Below are 20,045 nucleotides of genomic sequence, written 5' to 3'. Positions count from 1 at the left end.
CACTCAGTAGGTATGTGATGGCGGGGATTCCTTTTGTGCATGGGTTTGACTCTGGCCACACTCCCTCCCAAGTCTCTAAGTCTGTGATTCTGGTTATTGGCTTAAGGAGCAGAGAAATGGGGCAGACAGGCTGACTTGAGGCTTTCAAAGCAGCCATGGCCTTAGGCCCAGCGAATGGCTCAGAGAAATTGTTCTTAGGGATGCCACATTGACTGAACCCCGTTGTGGTTCCCTCTCCCTGGGTACAGAGGCGTTATGTCCCAGGGAGTGGACAGATTAGGCCCAGACATACATACTAGCTTGGAGCACCTCAGGGACATGTGTACCTCAACTTCCCTGAAGGTGTCTCCAGAAGAAGAGCAATTAGAAAATACATAAATACACGGCAGGGACATGCCCAAGGGCCCTTTAGGAGGCCTGGCTCCTCTGCCCAGCCCTGCCTCAAAGCCTCACTTGGCATCTCTCATTCCTTCAGTCGTAATTTTCTGCGACCTGCCCAGCGTTATGGCTAGTATTTAGGAGAATACACCAGACGTGTTCCTACTACCCGCTCCTCCTAGGGATGCTGGCTGCTGCAGCCACCCTTGGAGAGGCTACTCTCAGATGCTTCCCTTCAGCAGTTTCCCACAAACCGCGTTCACCCCTTGGTGTTCTTTTCCTCGAGTTTAGTTTCCTTATCTGCAGAATGGGCATAATAATAGCACTTACCTGCCAGGACTGTTGTGAGGGTTAAATGAGATAATGTTTGTAAAGCAAGTTACAAACCTTCAAGCCCTCTGTAAACACCAGCTGTTACTATTGTTTCTTTCTCGGTGCCCCACCTCGGTTCTCTCCATTCTCCCACCCCCATAACTTGTAGGCCCTTGGCACAGGGGCTAAAGCAACAAGGCTGGGCTGGGGGGCTCCATAGCCCGAGCCAGGGCTGCGTTCTTGGCTCTCCGAGGCAGCGGGGTGGTGCAGTGGTTAGCATGGTGAGCCTGGACTTAGGAAGGCCTGAATATAGATCAGGCCCCAGACACTCACTAGCTGTGTGACCCTGGCCAAGTCACCTTACCTCTGTGAGCAGTGCCTGAGTTCCTTTAGCTGTATGAAGGGGATAATAACAGCACCTGCCTCCTAGGGTTGTCGTGAGGAACGAATGAGTTATTCTGTAAAGCACTTAGCATAGTGCCTGGCACAGAGTAGGTGCTTAATAAATGCTTGGGTTTTTTCTTCCTTCCTTTTCTCCCTCTTTCCTTTATTCCCTCCTTTTGCTTTCTTCCTCCCTCCCTCCCTTTGCTCCCTTTCTCCCTCCCTTTCTCTTTCCTCTCTTCCTCCTCTTCTCCCTCCCTCCCTTCCTTTCTCCCCCTCTCCCTCTCTTTGCTCCCTTTCTCCCTCCCTTCCTCCCTCCTTCCCTCCCTCCCTTTTTCCTTCCTTCGTTCCTCCCTCCTTTCCTTCCTCCTTTCCCCCTCCCTTCTTCCTCCCTCCCTTTCTCCTGCCTCTCTCCCTCTTTTCCTTCCTCCCTCTCTCCTTCCCTTTCTCCTTCCTCCATCCCTTCCCCCTCCCTTCCTCTTCCTTCCCCCCTCTTCCTCTCTCCTCCCTTCCTCCCTCTCTCCCTTCCTTTCTCCCTCTCTCCCTTCCTTCCTCCCTCTCTCCCTCCCTTTGCTCCCTCCCTCCCTCTTTCTCTCTCTCTTCCCCCTCCCTTCCTCCCTCCTTCCCTCCCTTTGCTCCCTTTCTCCCTCCCTTCCTCCTTCCTCCCATCTTTCTCCCTCTCTCCCTCCCCCACTCCTTTTTTCCTACACCACTTATGCCACTTGGTAGACTCCTCCACCCCGGGGGACCTGGCCTGTTGTGAAGTACAAAGTTGCCACATCCTTTTCATTGATCTAGCTGAGAGAATAACATTAATGATGCGATTATGTGACACTTTGGAGTTTCAAAGCCCGCCCCCCACATTTTCCTTCATCCTCCCCAAACAGTCATCAGGCCAATGCTATGTAGCATCTGGGGGGTTCTGTCCTTGGATCGGCAGTGCCTGGCACAGAGCGGCACTGAAACACTGGTTGGTTGATTGACTTACTGTTGATTGATTGGACCAGGTGATTTCTGAGCTCTTTTAACTCTGGCTCCTGTGAGTAGATAAACCAAACTCAGAGAGATTAGCTGAGCTGATCAAAGTCACACAGTGAATCAGTGGGCAGAGCCCAAGCCTCTCTATTGTACCTAAAATAAAATTACTGATATCATTAGGTTTTATATCACTTTCACTTTCAAATATATTCTGCTCCTTTCCCCAGCCCCACCCTTATGCAGAGGGAAACTTGCAAAATCCCATGCCCCGATTTCCATGAATTCACCAGCCTCTTTCCGACTGCCTGTTCCCTTTAAGCATCCTGATTCTGCAGCCAACCTTGGAAAAGAGTCAGTAACAAAGGGAAAACATTAGAAAAAGAGAGAGGCGTTTGGGCAAAACCAACCAAGATGCGAGTGACATTTGTGGGCACGTGCACGTCCTCCTGGTGCCCACTTTTGTCAGAAAGAGAAAGGCATGGGTTTTTTTTAGCTCTTCCTCAGAACCGAATTTGGTTATCATCATTGGATGGCATTGGGTTTTGTTTATATATTAAAAACCCCTATTTCATGATAAAATCTAAAACTCCATAATCTGGCATGTGGCTTCTTCCTCCCATTCTAGGCTTATTTCATGCATTCTGTGTTCCAAACACACTGGCTTACATACTGTTCCTTCTAACCCTTTATTCCATTTCCTGCCCCCTCACCTTTGCCTTGGCTGTCCCCTCTGCTGGGTTTGCACTACCTACCTCCTCCTCCTCATGACTCAGAATCTATACCTCCCTTCCAGGTTCCACCTCCCAGAGGAAGCCTTTCCGGGCCCTTCCCCAGTTGAATGTAACTTCTCTGGGCCTCAGTTTCCTTTCTTTATAAAAATGAATGGCTTCTGATGCCCCTTTGGCTCTACACACATGACCATACGATTTACTCTAACTCTTGGGTCTCTAGTTCCTAGCATGCCTCTGATTTCATTTTTGCTCTTGTTGTTTGTCGAGATTCAGAGTAAGCATTTACTAAATGGTCTCTGGCCAGTGAGCCCTGCTGCCTGGGAGGCTGAGGCTGGTAGATTGCTTGAGCTCTGCAGTTCTGAGCCCCTGGGAATGAAAGCCTCCACCTAAGGAAGGATGGGCTCACCCTGGTGGGAAACTCCCATGCTGATCAAAGTGGGGCCTGCCTATGAATAGGCCGGGCACTTCCAGCCTGGGCAATACAGGAAGACTCAGTCTTTATTTATGTATTTTTTAAAAGACCCAGTCTTTAATGACAAGCGGTTCCTCTCTATAAGCAACCAGATTATTAAAAGTTGTATTAAAAAGAGACTGAGTTAAAAACAAAACAAAAAAGAATAAATCAACAAAAACTAAAACAAAAGCAAATAAATAAATGCCCTTTGGTAGACATTGAGTCAGTGTGCAATTCTATGAAATTCCAGGGAGACTGGGAATTTTTTTTTTTAGCTTTTCTATCCCTAGTGCTTAACTCACTGCTTCCTTCCCCAGGTAGGTGTTAAATAAATGCCCTTGGGATTAAATTGAAATTCTTTCCCTGTAGCTTTGCTTTCTCAGGTTCTCAAAGGTTTTTGCACTTCTGGAGTCCCCTTTTAAAATGCAAATGATTGGGAGAGGGCTCGAAGCTTGAGCTGTTCTCCACTAACACCTTAGTGAGATTGGTTAACTGTAGGCAGAGAGCTAGAACAGAGGAGAGAGGATGCTAGGAGAGAGGCCTGGAAAGGGCAGTGGGGGGCTGCCCTGCCTCCATCCATCTGCCTTGCTGTGCCCCGTGTTGTCCCACCCTCCATTTGGCGATTGAATACGACCCATAGAGTTTCATAACAACAGCAATAATAACGAACATCTCTATAGCGCCTACTACGTGCCCAGCACTGGGCTAAGCACTTTACAGGTATCATCTCATCTGATCTCTGGGAGGTAGGTGCTGTTTCGTCGTGGTGGGAGTGATTATTCTCGAGTTGTTTTCAGTCACATCCAACCCTTTGTGATTTCATTTTGGGTTTTCTTGGCAAAGATCCTGGAGTGGTCTGCCATTTCCTTCTCCAGCTTATTTTACAGATGAGGAAACTGAGGCAACAGGATGAAGTGACTTGTCCAGGGTCACTCAGCTAGGAAGTGAGACCAGATTTGAACTCAGGAAGATGAGTCTTGCCGACTCCAGGCCTGATGCTCTTGCCACCTAGCTAACATTATTATCCCCATTTTACAGCTGAAGAAATGAGGTGAACAGAAGTCAAGTGATTTGTCCAAGGTTCCATGGCTAATAAGTGTCAGAGGCTGGATTTGAACTCAGGTCTTCCTGACTCCAGGTCCCACCTAGCTGCCCCCATATAATGTAAGAATATAAGTTTCTTAGGGCAATGACTGTTGGAGATTCCCTCTATGTATTCTGGTTTTTGTAACTTAAGTATAAGTAGTTATATGAGTATAAGTATGAGTACGAGTATAAGCTCTTAGAGAGCTGCCTGGGGCAGTGACAAGTTTTGTGACTTGTGACTTTCCCAGGGTCACACAATCAGTATATGTCAGGGGTGAGATTTGAACCTGTGCATTCCTGGCTGTGCTACGCTGTACTTGGATTTTGGACCTTGCCTGTAGTAGGCATTTAATAAATGCTTTTTTTAGGTGGATTGTATTGAGTGGCTGTCTATCCATGCTGAGAATGTACATGACCTGTTGCTTACTTACCAGGTATATCTGTCTCCCGTGGTGTGCTAACGCCTGGGGAAAAAAAACTCAGAAAAAAGCCAAAGGATATTTAAAAGAAATTTTTGCAAATGCCAAGATCCTATTGGTTTGTGTCTTGCCACTGGTTTGTCCTATGGGGGCCAGAATGAGTTTGCTTTCTCAGCTGGGCAGAGACAATGTCCCTTTTGTGCACGGGCGTTCCACTCTACTAAGCCTGACATAGCGCGAGTCTGCCGCACTGCCTCAGTGCTGCTGCGGCTGGTCGGGTGTTTGCGCATATTGAAGCCAATCTAGTCCTCTTGTCTACCTTCTTTTCCAAGACAGGGTAATTGGGTTTTTTTTTAATGCCTTTTTAAAAAAATCTAATCAAACAGGAGAGATAACTCAACAGAAGAGAGCGTTTTAAATTGTCAGATTCTAAGTGCTACATGTGGCTGTTTCTGTGATAAAAATTCAGAGCTGTGACCCCCAGCAGCAGCCAAGTCCTAAATGGAAGAACTCAAATTTCTGATGAAAACCCTTATGATTCGTCTGCCAAGGCCTCTTATCTCCCTGCCCTCTTGGCTCTTCAGTTCTGTCATCTCCTGGAGGAATTATGAGCTCTCCCCACTCCCTCCTGCCCAGCAAATGGCTCTAGTGCTTCTGGGTGGCCAGGCTGGCACTCAATTCATCCTTCAGGTGCAGCATGAGTGAGACCTAGGCAAGCCCCCCACACCCAGCTCTGTCTGGGAGCTTAGGAAGGAGCGGTGGCTCTGAAGGAAGTGGCCCCGGGTTTGAATCCTGCCTGGGGTGCTTATTCCCTGTGTAACTTTGGGTAAATCACTCGCCCTTCTCCAGCCTCAGTTTGCTCATCTGTCAGATGGGTGGGGTAGGACTAGATCACCCCTAGATTCCTTCTGTCTTCAGGGCTAGGAGAGTCACATACCACAGACCAGGGCTGGGCACATGGCAGCTCACCACCCCTGGGGACATACCATTGAGTACAAGATGGTGACAGAGATCTGGGGGGACTGGTGCAGGACTTCTGCTGGAGAGGCAACCTTCTTCCTATTTTAACTAATGATTCTTGCCTTTTATGAGTATAGTAGGGGCAGCTAGATGGTGCAGTGAATAGAGAGCTCTGGCCTTGGAGTCAGGAGGACTTGAGTTCAAATCCAGCCTCAGACACATAACATTTACTAGCTGTGTGACTCTGGGCAAGTCACTTAACCCCAACTGTCTCGCACAAAAAAAAAAAAAAAGGAAAGAGGGAAGATATCAGCTCATTGGCATGGGTTGGAGGTGTCTGTGGCTGGGAAGTGCACCATGGGCTGAGAAGGACTGGGTTGGATGAAAACTCATGAATCAGAGTCCAAGTGCCAGTGGGAGGAAGAGAAGGTCAAAGTGCAGGTGGGCATGGATTAGAGATGGCCACGAAGGTTATGCAGCAAATAATAGCAAAGTAAATTGAAATCTAGAATTTTCTAGAATTTATCTCTTTCACCAATTTTTTTGAGTTTCTGACAAGTGCTGCTTAAAGTCAAAGACTGCTGTGATTGAGGCATCCGGACTATGCCTAGGGACCCAGGGGGCAAAAGATTTGTGTTGAAGGGTGAAGAAAGATTTGCAAGTAATTGAAAGATGTGACAGAAAATGTATTGTTAGACTTTCCTTTCCCTTTCAGGCTTAAGTTAGGAGTTTGGGGCTTCCATTCTTTAAGATTAAGGGAAGAAGGACCAGGCAGTTGTTACAGAATCGGTTCACTCACTCCTGGTCTCTCTTCTTTTCTCACTTACTGTATGCCAGGCACTGTGCTAAGTGCTAGGGGTACAAAGAAAGGTTAAAAGACAATCCCTGTCCTCAAGCTGCTCACAGCCTAATGGGGGAGACAGCTTGTAAATAACTACATACAAACAAGGTAGACAGGATAATCTGGGGATGAGCACAGAGGGAAGGCACTAGAGCTAAGAAGAATCAGGAATGTCTTCCTTTAGAAGGTCGGATTTTATCAGGGTCTTGAAGGAAGCCTGGAAAGCCAAGAGGTAGAAATGAGCTAAGGAGGGAGACCACCAATGGTATTGCCTACAGTCAGAGATGGAGAGTCACGTGTAAGGATCAGCAGGGAGGTCAGGGTCATTGGATGGCAGGGTGGAAGGTACGTTGTGAAATTTACTAGCCTTGGACCCCCAGCCCAAGGAGAGTCGGAGTTTGTGTGTGTATGAGGAAAGTTAGTGGGGAGGACCCTCGGGAAGAGGTAAAGGTGTGAGTGCTGGCCAGCTCCCACCCCAGCAAGCTTCCGGTAACTCCTCAAATTGAGCTCTTCCTTTGCCCCAGAAGGGATAAAGCCAGAGGCCTTTCCAAAGGGGCCAGAGACACAGAAAGAAACAACAGCATTTAAAGGAACCGTCAGGTGAATCCTTGCTCTTCAGATCATCATCCCCAGACTTGCCTCTTTGTAAGCTTGGAATCTTCTGTTTTCTTAAAATGGTCCAGGCCAATGTGTGAGGATGATGCTTCTGACCGTCACTCAGGGCCTACAAGCTGTTGTTTTCCCATAGCAGGGCTAGGGGACGGATGGGCAGTGCCGAGCTCACTCTCTCACTTGGTTTTCTTTTCTATAGGACTTAAGACTTTAGGACTACAGGACTTTCTATAGGTCAGGGTTAGGGGTGCTGTCTGGGCCACAGGGACAGCTTAGACTAACTCGTCCCCCCATGGGAACTGAGCCCCAGCCAGCTGAGCTGACCAGCCACAGACCAAGGAAAATGCATATAAATGCAAGTGAGGGACTCTGATGCAGATGCCCCTAGCCCGGGGGTGGGGAACCTGCGGCCTCCAGGCCACAGTTCCCCATCCTTGCCCTAGCCAGTCCCATCTGTACTGACCTAATACAGCCGGGGGAGGGTGCTATATATGGGAAGCCCTTCTCCGTTGAGTGAGTGTAGGCTCTGGGATGAGCTCCTCTGCTTTCTTACCTGTGTAGCCATGGGAAAGTCACTTAGCATCTCCTGTCTCTGAACATCACTTTCATCTTCTGTAAAATGTGGGGGGTTGGACTCCAGATGAGCGGGGTTCCAGCTTCTAGCTCTGAAGCATGTTGTAATTTCAGTCAATCATAAGATCCTGGGGATAGCAATTATTGTATCTCTGGTTTTGTATCTCCCATGCCCAACAGAGGACTTGGTGTATATACAATAGGCACTTAGTAGATGCTTGCTGATAAATTACGTGAGAAGTCTATGCTCTGTACGGTTGCTGAGTGGTCACGGTGCATAGAATGTGCCGAACTTGGAATCAGGAAGACTTAAGTTCCAATCTTGCCTCAGATGCTCATTAGCTATATGACCCTGGGCAAGTCACCTAACCTCTCTCAGCCTCAGTTTCTTCATCTGTAAAATAGGGATCCTTATAGCACTTACCTTACAGGGTCATTGTAAGGGTCAAATGAGATATTAATAATAATAATAATTAGCATTTGTATATCACTTTAAAGTTTGCAAAGAACTTATGCATTTTGCAAACCTTAAAGGAATATAAAATACCATCTATTATTTTAAAAAATTTTATACTATGGTATTATTCATAGTCCTGTGATTGATGGGAGTGATTGGAGTAATGGGATGGAATTAGTTCTGGAAGATTCCACAGAGGAACTGAATCTGGGATGAGATTTCAACGGCATTTAGGTTTTTTTCCTCGATGAAGTTGATTGGGGCCAATCAGGGGATGTGGCTAGATGGCTATTCATGTGACAAAGACCCCAGGGTTTTTGAGGATGTTGATAAAGTTCAACATGAGTCATCAGTGGGACCCGGCAGCTAAAAAAGGCCACGTAAGCTGAGGCCTCCCTGATATACTCACAGCATCCAAGAGTAAGAGGTGATGGGTCTGTTCACCTCTCCTCAAGGCAGACCTCCCCTGGAACAGTCGCTTCTAAGCCTGGGGAGGGGCACATCTGTGAAAAATAAAAGCGTACCCGGAAGAGGTTAACCAAGGATGCTGAAGGACTTCGAAAGCAATTCCTTGTGGGTAGGGATTGTTTCATTCTTTCTGCCAGTATCTCCAGTGCCTGACGCATAATAGATGCTTGAAGTATATTGAGTGAGGTGGACTGACGCGGCTTGCAAACCAAGCTATGTGATGGCAGATTCTAGGAGGGGGGATGGTGAGTCAGGAAAGATTTAGATGGATTGAGATCATCATTTTTGAGTATCTGAAGAGCTATTAAGAAAGATTAGGGCTTGTCCAGTGTGTTTCCAGAGTGCAAAATTAGGACTAATGGATAGAAATTGGAGAGAGGGAGATTTTTGCTTATTGGAAGAACTGCCCAAAGCAAAATGTAAGCTTTGTAAGGTAATGAGTTCTTCATCAAAGGATATGTGCCTCAGGCAAGAAGCTGGACTAAATGGCTTCCAAGGCACTTCAGATCTGATCCTGGCCCCTTTGCAAACCATTGAGCTAACCAGCCTCTGATTTCACCCCAGTCCTCAAGCTGAATGTAAATCCACATGAGCTATGTGGTTATACTTTACCAGGGAGTGTGGGGTGTTTGGAACAGATAGAGTGGGACAAACAGTCCTAGTGGTACTAAGCCTGATGTGTCATTTTGAAGGAGGGAAGGTCCTCACTTCCACGGAGGGGCTAGGAAGGATATTTCAGGTGGAGAAGATGGCACAGATGGAGAGTCAGAGATGAGACCCTCAGCTAGTTGAAATAGAACGACATGACAAACATTTATTTAATGCCTCCTATGTGCAAAGCCCTGTGCTAGGTACTAGGAAAAATGCAAAAGTTTAGCTAAGGCACATCCCCTTCCCTCATAGTGCTTACAGTCTAATAACCCATGCAGGTAATTGTACTACCCAATATTACATAATAATGACTTGGGGGGTGGGAACAAACATTATAATTAAGCACCTGCTATGGACCAGGCTTGGTGCTTTATAATTATTATCTCATTTTAGCCTCACCACAAAAACCCTGTGAGGTAGGTGCTATTATTACCCCCTCCATTTTACAGTTGAGGAAACTGAGGCAGACAGAGGTCAAGTGACTTGCCCAGGGTTAAACAGCTAGGAAGTGTATGCACTTGAACTCAGGTTTTCCTGACTCTAGGCTCCTTGTTCTATCCATTGCACCACCTGGTTCTTTCTATGGAGGGCCAAAACAAAGTACAATGTGAGTTTGAGGCAGAAGACCGTTGCTGAGGTATCAAGGAAGACTTCCTGGAAGAAGCATCATTTCACAGGGAAATAGGATTCAGAGCTGGAAGGAACCTTGGGGATCTCCTGGTGTAACCCTCTCATTGTACAGTAGAAGATCTCAAACCCAGTGAAGGTTGAAGAATGACTCAGCCAAAGTCACAGAGCAAATAGCAGAATCAGAATTTGAACCTAGCATTTTTTTTAGGGCAATTGGGGTTAAGTGACTTGCCCAGGGTCACACAGATAGTGTCAAGTGTTTGGTCTGAGGCTGGATTTGAACTCAGGTCCTCCTGACTTCAGGGCCGGTGCTCTATCCACTGTGCCACCTAGCTGTCCCTGAACCTAGCATTCTTTACCCCTCACCATGCTGTCTCTAATTTGAGTTGGGCTTTAAGGGATGGGTAGGAAATTCAGGAGGCATAGAGAAGAAAGGAAGAGCATGTCAGGAGGAGGGAATGGCTTGAGCAAAGGCATGGGGATGGGAAAATGCTGGTGCTTTCTATTTCCTCCAAACTGCAGTAGAACGTGTATCTGGCAGCCATTTGGAACACCTCAAATGGACTCGTAACTGAGTTAGGAGTTTGTGGTTTTATCTACCCAAGAGCTCTGTCAGCACCAGGAGGATGGAGACATCTTCTTCTTCTGTGTCCCCCACAGTGGCTGATGGAGTGTTCTATACCTTGTTAGGTGTTCACTGAATTAGGTGGTGGTCAGTTTGTCGGAAGAGAAATTATGGGAAAAGGAAGTTCTATGCTAAATTTAAAGTGCTTTGTGGGAGATAATGGTACAGTGGAAAGAATATTGAGGTCCCTGGTCCTGTGAAAGAACATGGCCCTAGCCATAGGACCAGAATTCAAATCTCACCTTGGATGCTTACTGCCCCTGTGTAAGTCACTTGTCCTCCCAGGCCTCAGTTTCCTCCCCTGTCCAATGAGAGGGTTGGACTAGATGGCCTTTGAGGGCCCTTCTAGATCTGTGATCAGATGAGTTTAAATCCTGATTCTGACACCTACGTGACTTTGGACAAGTTGACTTTTCTGAGACTCGGTATGCTCGTCTATTGAGTTAGACTAGATGACTTTTATTTAATTTGTCAGTCAGTAAGCTCTGTACTGTGCTAGGTGCTGACCTAGTGGTGACATTGCTGGATCAAAGGGTAGGCACAGTTTTATAGCCCTTTGGACATTGTAAGGTCTGGAGCTCCCCTGGCTGGGGAATCCTATACCTCCCCCATAACCGTGAGGTGTTCTTTTGATACCAAAGGAAAGAGGCCAAGGATCTCCAGATTGATTATAGATAGTAGTTTAATCAATCATTGTGAATACTTACAAAACAGAGGCAATCTTTGGTCTGGGGCAGCAGCTAGGCAGTTCAGTGGATCCCTGCAAAAGAGCCCCCAAAATCCCCATGGTAATTTAGAAAACAGACAAAGGGAAGAGGAGCTAGAGAGTGACTCACTGTGGATTGGTGGATATTTTTGGTTTTCTGTTTAGTGGTGAGCTTGGACGTTAAGCCAGCGTCATGCCCAAACATCAAGTTTGTGTATTGATCGTGTACTGGTCACATATGGCTCACGATATTCTTGTTATGGCATTCATAGGTCATGGTATCTTAAGTTATGATTTTAGAATTTAAGTTTTTAATGGCTTTCCACTTATTACTGTATTTTATGGCTTTTCCCCAATTGGGACCCCACAGACATAGTTCCGAATTGTTCTCCAGAATGGCTGGATCAGTTTATAACTCCACCCACAGTGCATTAATGTACCTATTTTCCCTTTCCCCTCCAGCATTTGCTGTTTCTGATAGGTGTGAGGTGGTACCTCATAGTTGTCTTAATTTTCATTTCTCCAATTAATAGTGATTTAGAGTATTTTTAATATGATTATTGAGATCTTTGATTTCTTCTGAAAACTGCCAGTTCGTATACCTTGACAATTTATCAATTAGAGAATAGCTCTTGTTTTTATAAATTTGATTTGGTCCCCTATATATTTAGAAATGAGGCCTTTATTAGAGAAACTTGCTGTAAAACTTTTTTATATTACTTCTTTGTCTATGGTACCTTTTATCAAAATGGACTTTTCCTGATTGTCTCTTTTAATTAGGTCTGTTTTTGCTTTTGCTCTGAGATCATGATTGCCACCCCTGCCTTTTTTACTTCAGCTGAAGCATAGTAGATTCTACTCCAGCCCCTTATTTTAACTCTTTTTGTGTCTTTCTGTTTCAAGGATATCTCTTGTACACCATGTACTGTTGGATTCTGGTTTCTAATCTGTTCTGCTGTCTGCTTCCATTTTTATGGGTGAGCTTATCCCCTTCACATTCATACTTATGATTACTAACTGTGTATTATTTCCCTCCATCCCACTTTCTTCTGTTTATTTTCCCCTCTCTTTTTATCCTGTTCCTCTTCAAAAGTCCATTTTGCTTCTAACCACTGCCTCCCTTTTAACATCCCTGCCACCTCTCTCTTGTCTCCTTGCCTTCCAATTTCCCTGTTGGGTAAGATAGATTTCTATGCACAACTGTGTATGTGTGTATGCATACATACATACATCCATACATGTATATTCTTTCTTCTTTGAACCAATTCTGATGACAGTGAAGTTCAAACATTGCCTACCCCTCCCATTTTCCCTTCCAGTGTAAAAGTTCTTCCTTGTGTCCCTTTTTTATGTGAGATAATTTTCCTTATTCTTCCCCTCCCTTCCCCCTACTCCCAGTGCATCCCTCTTTCTCCCCCCTTCATTTTTTTGGAGATCTTTCCAACATACTTGACTCACACCCTTTCTCTATGTAAGCTTCTTTTAACTGCACTGATAATGATAAAGTTCTTAGGAGTTACATTATCATCTTCCCATATAGGAATGTAAACACTTTAACCTTATTGAATCCCCTGTGATTATTCTTTCATGTTTACCTTTTATGCTTCTTTTGTTTGAATATCAGATGTTCTATTCAGCTCTGGTCTTTTCATCAGGAAAGCTTGAAAGTCCTCTATTTCATTAAATATCCATTTTCCCCTGAAGAATTATAGTCAATTTTGCTGGGAAGCTTATTCTTGGTTGTAATCCTAGCTGCTTTGCCTTCTGGAATATCATATTCTAAACCCTCTGCTCCCTTAGTGTGGAAATGGCTAAAGCTTGTGTAATCCTGACTGTGATTCCACAATATTTGAGTTGTTTCTTTTTGGCTGCTTGTAATATTTTCTCCTTGACTTGGGAGCTCTAGAATTTGGCTTTAGTATTCCTGGGAGCTTTTGTTTTGAGATCTCTTTCAGAGTGATAATTTCTTGAAATATGATACCTAGGTTCTTTTTTTTTTTTTAGCACAGCTTTCAGGTAGTCTAGTAATTCTTAAATTATCTCCCCTTGATCTATTTTCCAGGTCAGTTTTTTTCTAATGAGATATTTCACATTTTCTTTTCTTTTTTCCTTCTTTTTGACTTTTTTTTTTATTGTTTCTTAATGTCTCATGGAGTCATGAGCTTCTATTTGACCCAATCCTAATTTTTTTAAGGCAATTGGGGTTAAGTGACTTGCCCAGGGTCACACAGCTAGTAAGTGTCAAGTGTTTGGTCTGAAGCCGGATGTGAACTCAGGTCCTCCTGACTTCAGGGCTGGTGCTCTATCCACTGCGCCACCTAGCTGCTCCCCAATCCTAATTGTTAAGGAATGATTTTCTTAATTAAACTTTTGTACTTCCTTTTCCATTTGGCCTAGTGTGCTTTTGGAGTTCTTTTCTTCAGTGAATTTTTGTGCCTCTTTTACCATTAGGCTAATTCTGTTTTTAAGGTATTGTTTTCTTCAATTTTTTTTGGCCTCTTTTACCAAGCTGTTAATTGTCTTTTCATTATTTTCTTGTATCACTATCACTTTTTCTCAGTTTTCCCTCCACTATGCTTAACTTTCTTTAAGTCTTATAGGAATTCTTGTTGGGCTTGTATTTTTCTTTAGTTCTATGTGTTTTCACATTGTGGCCTTCTTCTGAGTTTGTATCTTGATCTTCCCTGTCACTTTTTATGGTGAAAGTGTTTTTTGTTGTTGTCGTTTGCTCATTTTCCCAGCCTGTTTCTTCACTTGAAACTTTGTGTTCAGGTTGGGCTCTATTCACCTGGGGATGAGAGGGCACCGTCCCAAGCATCAGGCTTTTTGTGCTGTTCTTTTCAGAGCTAGTTCTGTGGGTCTGCAAGTTTTTGGTGCTTCCAAAGTGATGTGATGCAGGGAGAGGTGTGGTCACTGCTGTCCTGGTCTGTGCTCTGGTCTTTATCTAGGAAGGGCCCCTATTCCCCTGCAACTGCAAGGGCTAGTGCTTCTCTTGGCCCTAGAACTGTGACCAGCCCCCACTCGCCTATAGCCTCAGTTGCTAGCGCTCCTCTCTGCCTGTGGCCAAGAACTGCTTATGGGTAGTAGAGTTGTCAGTCCATGCCAGCCTTACCCAGTGCCAGCAAAGGGTCCCTGTAATCTCTTTCCGATTAGTTGTTTGACCACCTTACTATCTCTGCAATGAGAGTTCCTGAAGCTTCTGCTGCTGCCCCACTACTTGCGTGGGCTCCAGACAACCTTCCACCCTGTGTAACAGACCTCTTCTGCAGACCTCCTCAGCTTTCCTAGACTAGAAAAATTGTCTCACCCTGACCTTTTGTTGGCTCTGCCACTTGAAAATTTTATTTGAGGCATTATTTTAAAGTTGTTTGGAGGGGAATGTTGAGAGAATTCAGCTGGGTGGCTGCCTCTAATCCACTGTCTTGGCTCTGCCCCCAGTCCATGAACTTAACAAATTTTTTGATGACTATATTTCAAGATGATTCATTGTAATCCTACTATCTTATTTTATATATTTAAAAATATTATTCTGAAGAGTGTATTGGCTTCACTAGACTGCCAAAAAGGTCTGGACACAATAAAAAGTGAAGAAATCCTGATCTATAGGTAATGGGGAGCCACAGGAGTTTATTGACAGGAGACTGATGTGGTTAGGTCTGAGCATTAAAAATATCACATTGGCAGCTCTGTGGAGGACAGGTTAGAAAGGGGAGAAACAGGAGGCTAGGAGGCCAGTTAGGAGGACCAGTTGGGAGATCAATGAGTCCAGCAGTCAGGTGACCAATGGTCCAAATTAATGCCATTAATTGTTATTGTTCTACTTGGTTTCAGAGCTCACAAAGTTTGGGGATTGGTTGAAAGAGGCATTTGCAGAGCAGAAAAATGGCTCAGCTCCTTCCAAAAACCCTCTTCCTTTTTTAAAAAAATTTTAAAATTTTTAGTTGATTTATTTTGATTTATCAACAATCACTTCCATAAGCTTTTGAGTTTAAAATTTTTCTCCCCCTCCCTCCCCACCGCCCTCCCCAAGGCGGGCGCACAATCTGGTATAGGCTATACATATACATTCCTACTAAACATATTTTCACATTAGTGATGTTGTAAGTAAGAATTAGAACCAATAGGAGGAACCACCAGAAAGAGGAAACAAAACTCAAAAGAAAAAAAAATAGCAAATAGTATGCTTTGATCTGCATTCAAACTCCATAATTCTTTCTTTGGATGTGGACAGCATTTTCCATCACGAGGCCTTTGGAGATGTCCTAGATCCTTGTATTGCTGGGAAGGGTTAAGTTTATCAATATTAGTCATCGCACAATATGGCTGTTATTGTGTACAACATTCTCCTGGTTCTGCTCACTTCACTCAGCATCACACCAAAAACCCTCTTTTTCTGTTGGGCTCCAACCTTTCCCCAGATGATTTTCCTGAAGCCTGGGGCTAGGGTCTGAAAGTTTCCTTTGGGGAAGATGAATCTGATTGATCAGGGACCAGTGATATAGAGCATCCTTTGTTCTTTACAGAAGTTCTGCTGTCAATTACCCTAGGGCTGAGGGGCCAGGGAGGAACCTGGGGACAGCCGCTGCCCTTGGTGCTGACCTCTCATCTTCATAGCTTTGAGTTCATCCTGTTGGGCATCCCTGGTCCTCAGAGGCTGCCCTGCCCCTCTCACCAGTCAGAAAATGGAAAGTAGATTTTTTTTTAAAATGGAAGGGGAAAACCCAGCCTCGAGGAGGTCCTATTTGTAGTTCCAGACAAGTTCCCTAGCACAGTCCCATTGCCCCTGCCTCTTGGGGTATCCTCTGTTCACTGTGACAGCAGCTGCCATCTGTTTTCCCTATCCTCTTCTCTCCTGGTCCTGCAGTCACCTCAATGCTTAGTTGTTTTTTTTTTCTGCAAATAGATTTGCAAAAATGAAAAGAGGGAATGTGGAGGGCCCTCCTGGGAGTGGGCGGCTGACACTTGGCCAGGGCGGCATTGGCGTCTTCTCTATGCCATCTGCTGTTCTCCTGGGGCTTCTATCACCCTGTCCCCTGGAGACCCGGACAGCCACACTTCCTCTGTGCGTTCATCGCCTCCTACGCCTCAACAGCTCTGCCAAACAGGCGCACATGCGAAGTGCTGCATTTTGGTCTCCTGAGGGTGGCAAGAAAGTTCCTGGAGCCAATTTCTGTCCCTCCCTACAGGGAAGCAACAGTGTGTAGTCCCAATGCAGTGGGAAGAGTGCTATATCTGGAGTCAGAGGAACTCTGGCTCTGTTACAGACTATTTCCATGGCCTTGGGCAAGCTAGTTAACCACTCTGAATCTCAGTTTCCCCATCTGCAAAATGAGAAGTTTGGTCTAAATAGCCCATGGAGGTTCCTTCCAGCTCTAAATATATTATCCTACAAATCTATGGCCTTTGCACAAATCACCTCACCTCCCTGGGCCTTAGTTTCCCCATCTATAAAATGAAGGGGATGGACTAGATGGTCAGCTCAAAGTCTGTGAGCCAGGTATCCCTTATCACTGAAGGCTGCATTTGGGAGTTAACCAAGCTAGGTTTGGCACATTGTCTTCCAATGGGGGTGGAGTTTCTATATGAAGTTAACTGGTCCATGGCAGGGCTTGAACCTGTGACCACAGCCTCTTTAGCTCTGCTCCAACCAATCTGAGTTAACCAGCCATATCAAATGATAATTCAAATTATAGATACAAGTTAGCACCAACTGCAACTGTAGAGAGATGAACATACAGGGGCAGAGGCATCACAAAAGTGATTGGACCTATGTGGGGTTTTGTGAGAAGAGTGAAATAGGAGCTTGAAGTGGCTTCTCCTTGTGAAGTCAACAGGCCTGGGCAAGGATTTGAACCCCTGCCTGTTGCTTTCAGGTAGTTCCTACTTGTTTACTTTTCCTCATGAAGGAACCAAACAAGCTGGTAAATTATTCTAACTAAAGTTGCTATTACAGTGTGTGCTGGTGATACAGAAATACCATGAAGGGAGGGGGGTAGTGAATCAATTTTTCCACCTTGAGCAATCAGTATGATGCCTGCCTGAAACATCCAGGTGCAGCCAGCTCCATGCTTGTGTCTACACACATAGACCCTTCATAGCTGTCCCCTTCAGGTGGCCCTGAAAAAGTCCCTTGTGCATCATGCATGCACGCATTCACTCACTCCTCCTTTCCTCATAACACTAGGGAGCCATAGGGAGGTAGATGTTGGATTCCATTTCTTGGAGTAGGGAGCACAAATTAGGAAAGTTAGGTCTTCGCAAGTGTTTATTAGATGTGTCAGATAAGGGCTTCACCTACATAGACTCAGACCCATCAGATGATAACCATAGGAACATAGGACCATAATGCCATAGATATGGAGCCAGAAGAGAACTTGAAGGTCATTTAATACAACTCTCTCTTTTTGCCGACCAGGAAACTGAGGCCCAGAGAGGTGAAATGTCTTGCTTGAAGTTTCAGATAGAAAGTGACAGGGATGGGGTGGGATTTGAACCCAGGTCCTCTGCCTTTCAAATCCTAGACTCTTTCTGCTATGCCATTGGTATCTCCCATGATCCTCATGAATAGTATGGGTGGCTCTCCATTTTTTCCTTTACTTGATTATACAGTACTCATCACTGAACATAGTAATCTTTGTAGTCGGATCTACCATAAAATGGCATGTAGAATTCACATTTGTGTGGGAGGCACTGTGCCCAAGGAGAGCCTTTGAAGCTATATTTGGTTCTACTGAGTCAAATGCTTTTTCAAGCAGTTATTGATACATTTTATTTTGACACGAGAAATACTTCCCAACAAACACTGAAAGAAACCTCCAGAAAAAGGCAAATGGTTAACTCCGCCTGATGGTGTGATTTTGATAAATAACACAAGTTGCTTGTCATTTCCCACTGTTGTAACTTACTAGTTGTTAACAGAAAGGACATATGTGAGGATTTAACTTTTAGAGTATGACACCCCATAGTATCAAATGCTTTCAAAAATCAACAGTCAATAGACACAACAGGACACATTCTCTCTGCCTCTCAGTTAGTTGTGTGACAGTAATTACTAGGTACTGTTATAGAAAATTGCCTGTTGAAGAAACTTACCTGTTTCCTGCTCATGTTTCCATTCAAAATACCCCTGATGTTTGGACAAACCAGTCTCAGAAAGATTTTTCTAGAGATGAGGAAGCAGGGATGTGGGTCAATAGTTGCTTATATCTTTTTGGATAAATAACAAAACAAATACAGTAAATAACAAAACAAAACAAAAAATGATCTTTTTCTTTCTTTTAGAAACTTTCCACGAATATCGATTCCCCTTCTTCCCCGAAGAAGTCAAAGACATAAACGGAAGTCCTGTTTATGTTGAATATTCACAGCAGCACTTTTTGAAGTAGCAGAGAAATAGGAACAAAGTGATTATTAGTTGAGGAATGGCTAAAAAAAAACTATGGCAAATGAATATAATGGGATACTCTTGGGCATAGTGGAGAAAGTGGTAGATCTGGGAGTTAGGAAGACCTAAATTCAAATGTTGCCTCTGTGATTCTGAAATACAATGACAGTGATCTCAACATTCTTCACAGAAGACGTCCATCTTCTGACTTTGTTTTATTGTTTCTTGATGTTTCATGGAGTCATTAATTACCATTTGTCCAATTTTAATTGTTAAGGAATCATTTTCTTCAGTGAGATTTTGTGCCTCTTTTTCCATTTGGCCTGTTTTGCTTTTTAAGGAGTTCTTTTCTTCAGTGAATTTCTGTGCTTCTTTTACTATTAGGCTAATTCTGTTTTTAAGGTGTGGTTTTCTTCTATATTTTTTTGCCTCTTTCATCAAGCTGTTAATTCTCTTTTCACAATTTTTTTTGCATTGCTCTTATTTCTTTTCTCAATTTCCCCTCTACTGGTCTTGTTTCTTTCTTTAATTCTTCCAGGAACTCTTGTTGGGCATTTTTTGAGGCTTTGGTTGCAGCTGTTTTTGTGTTATTGTCCTCTGAGTTTGTGTCTTGGTCTTCCCTGCCACTGTAGTAGCTTTTTATTGGGAAGTTCTTTTCTTGTTGTTTGCTCATTTCCCAGCCTATTTCTTCACTTGGAACTTTATGTTCAAGTTGGGCTCTGCTCACATGGTGGTTGGGAGGCACTGTCTCAAGCTTTAGGCTTTTTTGTGCCGTTTTTTTCAGAGCTAGTTTTGGGGGGTCTGCAAGTTTTTGATGCTTCCAAGGTGATGTGATGCAGGAAGAGGTGTGGTCACTGCTCTTCTGGTCTGTGCTCTGGTCTTTATCCAAGAAGGGCCCCCGCTGTCCTGCAGATGCTAGGGCTATTGCTCCTTTTGGCCCTAGAACCAAGTTCCCTGCTCTCCTGTAGCCACAATTGCTAGTGCTACTCTCTGGCTTGGAACTGCAACCAGAACTCCCGGTTCCTTGTGACTGACCACAAAGGCTCCTCTCCACCTGGGAACTATGGCCCAGAGCCTGTCCTACTGAACTCCTAAGTCGTCTTAGGCTGGTTAAAAATGTCTTATCCAAACCTTTTGTTGGTTCTGCTATTCCAAAATTTGATTTGAGGTGTTATTTGAAAGTTGTTTGGAGGAGATTGGCAGGAGAGTTTGGCTGGGTTGCTGCCTTTAATCTGCCATCTTGGCTCCATCATTTCCAGCTTGGAAACTGGTATTCCAAGCACCATCCTCTGACTGAAGCTTTTTGGATACACCCAACTGCTAGTATCCTCCCTCCCAAACTACTTTGTATTTAACTGCTTTGCATGTATTTACATTTATTCACTTTATAATTATGCAA

General features: G+C 44.5%; 1 protein-coding gene across 4 annotated transcripts in view; it reads left to right on the top strand.

Moving 5' to 3' along the window:
* RPH3AL (rabphilin 3A like (without C2 domains)) overlaps positions 1 to 20,045 on the top strand; it is a 176,898-nt gene that overhangs the window by 78,133 nt on the left and 78,720 nt on the right. The window lies entirely within an intron of this gene.

The sequence above is a fragment of the Phascolarctos cinereus genome, unplaced genomic scaffold (assembly GCF_003287225.1).
Source record: "Phascolarctos cinereus isolate Bilbo 61053 unplaced genomic scaffold, phaCin_HiC Scaffold_5;HRSCAF=322, whole genome shotgun sequence".
NCBI classification, from domain to species: Eukaryota; Metazoa; Chordata; class Mammalia; order Diprotodontia; family Phascolarctidae; genus Phascolarctos; species Phascolarctos cinereus.
The sequence above is the reverse complement of the archived record's forward strand: the minus strand, read 5'-3'. Positions and strand labels throughout refer to the sequence as shown.